Raw genomic sequence first — 10,912 nt, forward strand, 5'->3', positions numbered from 1 at the left:
AGGGACTTAAATTATGCTAGGAAAATATGGGGTGTTACAAATAAAGACTCATTACAGCTCAAAGAACCAACCTACTACACAAAGTCTTTGACTTGCTAAATAAAGGACCAGGTTCTTCTTCAAGTAAGTGAACTGATTTGTTGATTGATGATTTTCTTATCAGTGCATGAGTGAAACTCTTGAATATCGTATTTTCTAGTTAAGCCTGCTCTGATTTAAGTCCTTTGGATGATGTGTAATTCTTAATTCAATAGGACTCTTCTAAGTAGTTTCACTTCTTGTTGCATTATGTCTCCTTGATCAAGTAGAAATCCTATGTTTTCCTAATTTTCAGGTGTTTGTGTTTATCTCTTTTTCAACCTCTTTGCTGTATGTGATGAGTGTTGAGAATATATCTGAAACTTCTTGCTTATCCACTCCTAAATTTATGTATTTTTATCTTATTAGCAGTCTTGCCTGTGACTGTTCTTCTACACTTGTGGGGACCAACTTGCATAACATGTTTCATTCATATGTCCATCATCAAAACTTTAGTGTCCTAACAAATTTCCTCTTTTTGATGATGACAAACATAACGCCTATCACAAAGTCCTGACATTCTAAATAAAGAAACACAAAAGAACACAGAATGAAACAGGTTAGTCAATTGAGTTATAAGCATTGCATAATCTATTCTTCCTTTTTTTGACATCATCAAAAAGCTGGGCCCAAAAAGTGGAAAATATTTAATAATCCATGGCCATTGAGACTATCACTAAAACAATCAAAACCCAGAGTAAGAGAACAATAATGCATTATGAAAAAATAGAATCAAAACACAATTAAAGCAGATAATTCCATTTCATTCAAAAGTAGGATACAATTAAAATTATCCAAAAACAGCATAAGAGATAATAGATAACCAGGGAAGGGAACAAAGGAGAAAGTCCTAAGGCACTAAGATAGAAAATAAGTAGATGAAGAGGAGGGGATAAGGGAGGACAATTTTTGAACAATATCAACATTCTTATATTGTTCACGTTCCAAGAAAACTATTAGGGAGGAAATTTGAGAAAGTAGAGCCCTATTATCATCATCATAGGCAGCTTGAGAATCCTCCAGTAAGGCCTAATTAACTTCTAACTTATTAATTTTTTCTATAAGTATATTCCTTAACCGTTTCACATGGTTATCAACACTCCTCATAGAAATAGGTAATACTATATGGTTCACGGATCCTATGACATACTTAGTGGTTTGTAGAGACCTTACTTTGACAGGTACATTGAACTCCTCAAAAACAGAAGTGAGCCTAAATTCATATGGCAATGTATGACCATTCACATCTTGAAGTAAGACCCTTTACATATGCTGAATAATGAGGCGAGGTTGGTCAATCCATACTTCAGTATCAAGTTGCTCCATCAGAATGAGGTCAATAAAATAAGCTACAGTCTTTCATTCTTGTCGAGGAAGAAGTATTTTGTGAACAACATCAAAGTAAAGCTGATGGAGTGGGGACATCTCATGCTTAAGGACCCTGTGGTAAGTGACAAGATCAGGATTTCCAGAAAACTTGCAAGATATGTCAAGAGCAGAAGCAAGATTATCAAGAGAGGCTAGGTTACCTTGACATAATGACCCCATCCCCCTATAGGGATGTACAAGATTTGAGAAAGGTCAGCAGCATAAAAATTGATAGTAATCCCATGAATAGTGGTCGAAAATATTTCCCCAATAGCAACCCCATTAGTATAGAACTCATAGACTTCTTCTTTGTCATACTTACGTTGGTGATTACCTTGAAGGAATAAGTAGGAACACCTTCGAGTTTCCAATTTGGATACCAAGACATCCATCTCAGGACCCCTAAATCCAGTGACAACACGTCCCCTAGCTAACTTGCATTTTTGGAAGTGTATGATATGAGAGGACTAAGAGGAATAATCAGTAGGAGTATCCTCATCAAAATCAAAATAAAAATTGGGATCAATATCTATAGAAGGTGCAAAAGGAATATCAGAGAGTGACTTAGAGTCAGAGGAGTTAGAGGAAACAGGTTTGGTAACCTATTTCTTCAAACAGGTGGATGATTTCTTTGGAGTGGATTTGGAAGGTGAGGAAGTTTGTGAGGTAGGGGTTGTTTTAGGCTGAGATAAAGGTTTATGAGAAGAAGAGGGTGTTGGAACTTTCTCTTTGATTGATTTGCCTTTTCGTACCGAGCGAAGAAGAATATCACGAGAGAATGAATGAAGATGAGCAGCAGCAGATGTAGCAATCCATTTCGTCTTGCTCGCTTAAAGGGATTTTGCAAGGGATGCTTCTTCCTGATGTTTTCTCTGATGAGTATGAAGATTTCTAGGAGTGGGTTTAATAGGGGTGGGTTCACCAGATCTTGGTATTCAACAATAATGGTGGGGGAAGAAGGTTTTGTTTTAGATCTTGACCTTCTTGGGATCAAATTAATAATGGGTTCATCATCAGGGTTAATAATTTGGAGAGATATTGGAGGTGGTAATAAGGGATTGGATGAGGACAAAGGATTGGAAGAAAATTTTGCAAAGGGTTTTTAAAATTTTTAAATACTGCAAAATCATATAGTTTGATTTTAATGGTGAGGGAATCGGAGGAATTTCATTAGCAGTGGGATGGAGGATGATTTCAGTGGAAGGTGAGGTAGTGGAGTCATGGAGGTTTGAGAATTTAGAAGATGATGCCATGGTTAAGAGTAAACTGGAAAGTTGATTTTTGGTTGGTGAAGAGAATGAGTGATGAAGGTGAGAAGGGAATGTATTTAAGGTGAAGTAAAGGAAGTTGAATCGTGAATGGAGTGTATTTGGTGAAGAAACGTAATGGTGGAGATGTTCAGTGATGATGGGAAAGAGGTGGCAACTTTTTTAAAAAAGAGGGACTCTTGGATTTTTTGGTTGTTTAAGGGAGTAGCAAGGAACCATGTAGCATACCTGTTTCTCTCAATGCAATTTTAGGTAAAATATAATCATACCTTAACCTTTTTGAATGAGATGGATAAAGTAGCTTGAATGTTTCAGCATCTCTACAAAACCAATACACAATGAGTCAGATTACTCTAAAATCTTGGAATTAGGACACACAACTAAATGTGTAAGACTAGATTAATCAACAAACACTTAAAAATACATTGTCCTTGTTAGTCAATCATTGAGGGAGATTTATGCAATTTTGATCATCCCCAAGGCGTTATTTTTTAAAAAATGTTCTCTGCTTAAAGCCTTAGTGAATATATCAGCAATTTGATCCTCAGTAGAGCAAAACATAATTGAAATCAAACCGTTTTCAACATTATCTCAAGGAAAGTGATGTCGAATATCAATATGCTTGGTTCTTTTATGTTGGACAGGATTCTTGGCAATATTAATAGCACTTGTGTTATCAAAATAAATGGGAACACAACCTATATCCACCCCAAAATCAAGGATTTATTTAATCCATAATAACTGAGCACAACACGACCTAGCAGCAATATATTCAGCCACAGTAGTAGATAGAGCTACTGAGTTTTGTTTTTTTGTGGACCAGGTAATCAAACATGATCCAAAGAAGTGTGTCATGCATGTGGTACTCTTTCTGTCCACCAAATATCCTGAATAGTCAACATCAGAGTATCCTACCAAGTTAAAATTACTATATTTTGGATACCATAGGCCAAGATCATAGGTTCTTTTGAGATATCTAAAGATTCTCTTCACAGATTTTAAGTGAGATTCTTTACGATTTGCTTAAAACCTTGCATATAGCCCCACACTGAACACAATATCGGGTTTTCTTGCTGTGAGATACAGTAATGATCCTATCATTCCTCTGTATAGCTTTTGCTCCACATCAAAACCTATTTCATCCAAATCAAGTTTTGTGGCAGTGGCTATTGGAGTGCTGATCGCTTTTGCCTCTTCCATGGAGAATCTTTTGAGAAATTCTTTGACATACTTATATTGATGGATCATGGTTACAGATGTTATTTGTTTAATTTACAAACCCAAGAAGTAATTTATTTCTCCCATTATGCTCATTTCAAATTCACAACTCATGAGTTTAGCAAAATCTTTAGTCATGTTCATGTTTGTGGCGCCAAAAATAATGTCATCAACATACATCTGCACAACCAACAGATTTTTTCCATTAGTTTTTAAAAAAGAGTGTTGTCAATTTTACCTCTAGTATGACCATGCTCCAAATTGTTTTTTGACAATCTCTCATACCAAGCTCTTGGAACTTGTTTCAGTTTATACAAAGCCTTGTCCAGTCTATACACATGATTAGAAAACTCCTTGTTTTCAAATCCTGGTGGCTATTTGACATACACCTCTTCTTTGAGAATACCATTCAAGAATGCACTTTTAACATCCATTTGATAGAGAATGAATTCCATATAAGCAGCAAAAGAAACAAGTAATATAATTACTTCAATTCTGGCTACAGGAGCAAAATTCTCATCAAAATCTATGCCTTCTTCTTATTGTACCCTTGGACCACCAACCTTGCCTTGTTCCTTGTAACTATTCCATGCTCATCAACCTTATTTCTATACACCCACATAGTTCCAATTACTGTTCTGTCTCTTGGGGGACGAACTAAGTGTCATACTTTGCTTCTCTCAAACTGATTTAACTCTTCCTACATGGTTATGCTTCAGTTACTTTCTTTGGCTCAATTTTTGATAAAAATGCTTTGAAAGCACACATGTTTCTCAATCCAGACCTTGTGGTGATCCCAAAAATGAGATCAGTGAAAACATTCTCAATAGTATGTGATCTTTGATACTTGTAACCTTTTGGGACCATACCTAGTGAGCTACTAGGATCACTGCAAATGTTCTAAGCTGGGGTAGTTGGTGGATCAGTTCCCCCTATCACTGTTCCTCCAGAATCAATTCCCGCTGTTGAGGTACCTCTATGTTTGACAGCTCCAGTAGATGAAACAGGTTGTGTAACTTGTTCCTCAGAGTCACTTCCTTCCTGCAGGTTAGTCTTAACACAAGATTCATCAAAAACTGCATGCACACTTTCTTCAACACAATTTTTTCTATTGTTTAGAACCTTATAAGCCTTACTATGAAGTGAATAACCTAAGAAGATTCCCCCATCACTTTTAGCATCAAATTTTCCTAATTTATCCTTTCCATTATTATGAATGAAAAATTTACACCTAAAAGTTCTAAAATGAGAAATGTTTGGCTTTCTTCCTTTTAGTAAATCATGGAAAGTATTCTCTAGAATAGGTCTGATCATGTGTCTATTTATGATATATGTTGCAGTACTGATTATCTTAGCCCAAAGGTTTTTAGCAAGATTTTTTGCAAGCATCATCGTTCTAGCCATATCTTTCAAGGTTATTCTTCCTTTCTACCACTCTATTTTGTTGTGGTGTTTTGGGAGAAAAAAAGTTATGATTTATACCATTTGTGGAATAGAATTCTAAAAATTTGACATTCTTAAATTCTTTACCATGGTCAAATCTTATGGAAATTAGACAAGTTCCTAGTTTCTTTTCAATTTTCTTGATGAATATAGTAAAGACATCAAATACATCTTCTTTAGAGGATAAAAATAATGTCCAGGTGAATCTGGAATAATTATCAATAATCACAAAAACATATCTTTTTCCACCTCTGCTTTGAAATTTCATTGGTCCACATAAGTCCATATAGACCAGGTCAAGGTACTTGGTAGTGCTGACATGGTTCTTTGACTTAAAAGAGGATTTTACCTGATTCCCCCTTACACGGGCACTACATACCTTTTCTTTCTTGAACTTGGTCTTGGGTAAACCCAATACCATATCTTTGGAAGAAAGTATGTTTAGCTATTTTAGACTTGCATGTCCAAGTCTCCTGTGCCAAAGGAGGGGATCATTTTCCATTGCACTCAGACAGGTCAACTCTATTCTTGGCGTTGCCATTATGTCAGCTTTGTACATATTTCTGTATCTCCTTACAGTGAGCACAATCTCTTTGGTATCCATCCTCTTGACTCTGACTCCTGCAGAAGTAAAAACAACTTTATTACCTTTATCACACAGTTGTGAAATGCTCAGTAAGTTGTGCTTCAATCCTTCTACAAGATAGACTTTTTCAAATGCTCTTGATTCAGATGTGCCAATTTTTCCAACTCTAATAATATTTCCTTTTTGCCATCACCAAAAGAAACTCCTCTTCCATTTATTTTGGAGAGTGAAAGGAACTTTTTCTTATCACCAATCATGTGTATTGAGAAAGCATTGTCCAAGTACCAATGTTTTTTTGCTTCCTGTCACCTTCTCCTACAAAAAATCATTGGTTAGACTTAGGAACCCAGACAAGCTTGGATCCTATTTTATTAGTAAATGGATGAATCAAATTTCTTTTAGTCCATGCAGATAGCATGTAATGTGACCTATTTCTCAGACCAAAACTAGTTTTTTTCTTCTTGGTCTGAGAAAAATTATTAGTCAGGTTTTGACTGCTAGATCTGCTTTTAGCAGTCACAGGACATTCAGTGGTTAGATATCCAATATTACCACAAATATAGCATAAATCTTGAGGATCATCAAGACTTTTGTGAAACCCAAACCTGCCTTTTCACTGTGATTTCTTTCACTCAACTTATGAATAATTCTTGAAGAATTTGTCCATCTCTTTGCTCTTTCAGGATCAAGTTTCAGTTTAGAGATTTTTTGGCTTAGTTTATTCACCATATCTGTTGCATCATTACATTCTTGTTTTTACTTGACTAATTCAAGTTCAACACTTTTTTGTTCTTTACTCATGACCTTTTTTCCATTTCCAATGAGTGTCAATTTTAGGACTTTAGACTTAAGATCATTGTTTGAAGAATCAAGTTGTGCGACCTGTTTCTTCAGAGTGCAGTTTTCTTCTACAACTGTATTTTTGCAAGTATTTAAATCAATGAGATCAAATTTAAGATTTACAAAACTGCTGAACAACTCATCCCTATCAGAAGTTAATTCTTGGAAATCATCAATTAATGCACTCATCAAGGAAACAAGTTTTGTTTTAGAAAATAAATGCAATTTTTCTTTAAGTTTAAGTATGCTTACCTCAGAAGTATCATCTTCTACCTCTAAATCAGAATCTCCTAAGGCTATGAATGTTGTTTCATTAATTTTATCATCATCTGAATTAGATCCCTAAGCTGCTACCATAGCATATTCTTCCTTCCTTTTGGCTTTTTTTTTCAATTCTTTCGCAGCCCTTTTCTTTCTCTATTCTATTTCCCAAACAGGAAAATTCTTGATCTGATGATCGATCTTACTACACTTATAGCATCCATTTGGATTGTTATTGGAACATTTCTTGCTACCTGTTCTCTTTTTCTTTTTGAAGAATTTACTGAAGTTCTTAGTTACGAAGGCAACTTATTCCTGGTCAAGTTCAACTTTATCATCACTGTTTGAAGCCTTCAAAGCCAGGACTTTCTTAGGGGCTGGTTGTTCATTATTTCTATCAATTTCCATTTCATAAGTCCTCAAATTTCCTACTAGTTCATCCAGTGTCATACCTGTGAGATCTTTTACCTCCCTAATTGCAGTCACTTTAACATTCCATTTTATTTTGGTAGTACCCTCAGCACCTTTTCAACTTGTTCCTCCTCAATGATGACTTTTCCCAAGGAATTCAGCTCATTTGTTAAGGCAGTAAGCCTTGTCATCATTTCATGCAAGGATTCATTCTCTTTCATTTTAAATGCTTCATACTCAGTAAAAAGAAGAGCAATCCTAAATTTTTTTACTTGAGAGGTACCCTCAAGTGCATTGACCAGTGCATCCCAAATTTGATTAGCAGTGGTGCAGATTCATATTCTATTGTACTCAGCCGATCCTAGTCCACAAACTAAGATGTTCTTAGCCTTAGCATTTTTCTTTAATGTCACTAAGTCATCAACAGTAAATTCACTCCTTACTTTCTTGACTTATTCACCATTAACCAACTTCATTGGAATAGTAGCACCATCAGTGATCCTATCTCATAATTCATAGTCTTCACCTTGGGTGAACATTTCTATCCTGGCTTTCCACCAGATAAAGTGAGAACCATCAAAGAGTGGAGGTCTAGTAGTTGACTGACCTTCACTGTACCAATAGGAGTTGCGGAATTCATCATAGTGATCTTTTCTTAGGTTCTAACCTTATTCAAGACAACCTCGCTCTGATACCACTTGTTAGAGTGCATACCCTACTGATTTTAGTGTTTTACTCTAATAGTTGCCTATTAGTGGAACAAGTCAACTAACGTAGTTCACGTAAGTAAAAATGAAGACAATTATTTTTATGTGAAAAGCATCTGGTTCAAGAAAGGTGTAAAAAACACGACCTGTACCTCTACAGGATTTAACCCCAACTTCACTAATACTCTTGAGCCTCAACAATCAAAAAATTACAAGACTTCTTGTAAATTAGGAATTAAAACTTCTAACTCCTATTTCTACAATAACACAAATCTTCCCAAGATAAGTGTACCCAAGTCTTCGAGTTCCCTAACTTGAAGAAACAACTCCTAACTCAGTTTATATTTCACTGAGACTAGAACAACGACTCATTACAACTCAAAGAACCAACCTACTACACAAAATCTACGACTTGCTAAGTAAATGACCAGGTTCTTCTTCAAGTAAGTGAACTGATTTGTTGATTGATGATTTTCTTATCAGTGCATGAGTGAAACTCTTGAATATCGTATCTTCTATTTAAGCCTGCTCTGTTTGATTCCATTGGATGATGTGTACTTCTTTCTTCAATAGGACTCTTCTAAGTAGTTTCACTTCTTGTTGCATTATGTCTCCTTGATCAAGTAGAAATTCTATGTTTGCCCAATCTTCAGGTGTTTGTGTTTATCTCCTTTTTCAACCTCTTTGCAGCATGTGATAAGTGTTGAGAACATATCTGAAACTTCTTGCTTATCCACTCCTGACTTTACGCATTTTTATCTTATCAGTAGTCTTGCCTGTGACTGTTCTTTTTACACTTGTGTGGACGAACTTGCACAACATGTTTCATTCATATGTCCATCATCAAAACTTCAGTATCCTAAAACTAACCAAAAATTAAACGAATAAGGCAACTTTCTTACATGCATTGCTAACGGGATAAACTTGAACACACCATGTAGATATTTGGGACAAGGAATGAATTTACAAAGTCCACCGCAATAAAGGCAGCGTATGAGCTTAAAATCAAATCCATATCTGAATGCTAAGCCTACTACACCCATATAGGCCCATCATGATTCATGTCTCTGTTGCATTTCCCAGGTGCAAGTGAGTGAGCCAATTAGAGGAGTCTCACGAGTATCACCAATTACTTGACTAAATTTCAACTGATAAACCAACAAGGTTGCTTCTATGGAAAGTCGACGACAGAGGTCTTTGAATGACTTTTCCAAAATATTCATTCTTCTTTCGCAGCTGAGGTAGATGACACCTAATTCATGTCATATATTATACTTGAGCAGTGCACTTTCATTGGACCTGATCCTCTTTTGCCCTACACATTCTGAAGATAGAGAACTAGCTACATTTCAGTTGATCCGGTCTGATCCACTGCTCTTCTATGGAATATGTGAGATTTTGAAAAGTTTTCAAGGAGTTATCACTGATTGAGTTAGTCTTTGCAAATCAAATTAATGAAGGCTTGATACAAATTCTTCAATCTTTAATTCAACTCACAAGGTGATTTAGTGTGACTTAGTGGTAAGGTGACTTGTCTATGATCAAAAGTGATGGCAGGTCATGCTGATCCTACCTAGAGAAAAAAAACAGACTTTTTAACTCCGCCTGCGTTTGGATTCTACTATTTCACAGCCGGTCCCAAGCCCGGAAAAAGGAGGAGGGTTTATTGTCTTTCAGAAGTCAGATCCTTCATAAATATAGACCATAAAAAGTCATAATAATTATGGTTCTCTGTCTCACACACAGTGTCTCTAGTAAGTGTGTGCATTGTGTGCAGATTCCCTTCATGTAGTTCTTTTCTTGACAGTGTATAACTTTTGTTTTTTTCTTTTAAAAGACCCTTTATCCTAAAATCTGTTCAAAATGATAACATTTAATTGCCTTCTGCTAGTGTACAATAATGTTTGCTAGCTGCTTATGACATGTATTTGGTTGCCTTGTCTGTTGGCTGCATATGTGATTTTTAGGGTTCAATTACGGAAACAAAATAAAATTTCAACTTCAATGGTAGAGTTTTAAGGCTTGTGGCTCTGAAGAAGCCTTTAATTCTTTTAATCATTGACAAAATTTAGTGATACAGAATATGACGATTATTCTCTTTCAAATATCACAAAAGAAGAAAAATATTTCGTGTTGAGTTTCCACAAGAGACAATATTTCGTGTTCACAGAGTATTACTCCCTCCGTTTCAAAAAGAATGACCTACTTTGACTTGACACAAAATTTAAGAAAATAAAGAAGACTTTTGAATCTTGTGGCCTTAAATTAAAGTTGTGTCAAATGTATCAAAATGTCCTTTAATCTTTTGGTCCTAACTATGCTATGCTATGTAGAAAGTAGAAATTAAAGTATTGTCAAAAAAAGAAAAAGATCATTATTTTGTAAACGGACTAAACAGGAAAGTAGTTCATTCGTTTTTAAACGGAGGGAGTATGTGTTTCTCAATTTTGCCTAAAGAACTTATTGTTTACAATCTGATCAAGAGTCCACAGATATGTTGAGCGAGTTGCCTGATAGTGCGCTAATTTTTAATGGTTTACTAAATATTCCTTTCTAATAAGTAAACATTCCAAACACATGGTTTTGATCTATGGTTTAGTATTCTATCAATATCACACCATCCAGAGACTCAAATAAATTCCATCTGATCCTTCAGAGCTAGCTACTCACTTCATCCATTTTTACTTGTGTATGCTTAATTTTGACACACCCTTTAAGAAGTTTAGTTATTA

The sequence above is a fragment of the Capsicum annuum genome, chromosome 2 (genome assembly GCF_002878395.1).
Source record: "Capsicum annuum cultivar UCD-10X-F1 chromosome 2, UCD10Xv1.1, whole genome shotgun sequence".
Taxonomy (NCBI): Eukaryota; Viridiplantae; Streptophyta; class Magnoliopsida; order Solanales; family Solanaceae; genus Capsicum; species Capsicum annuum.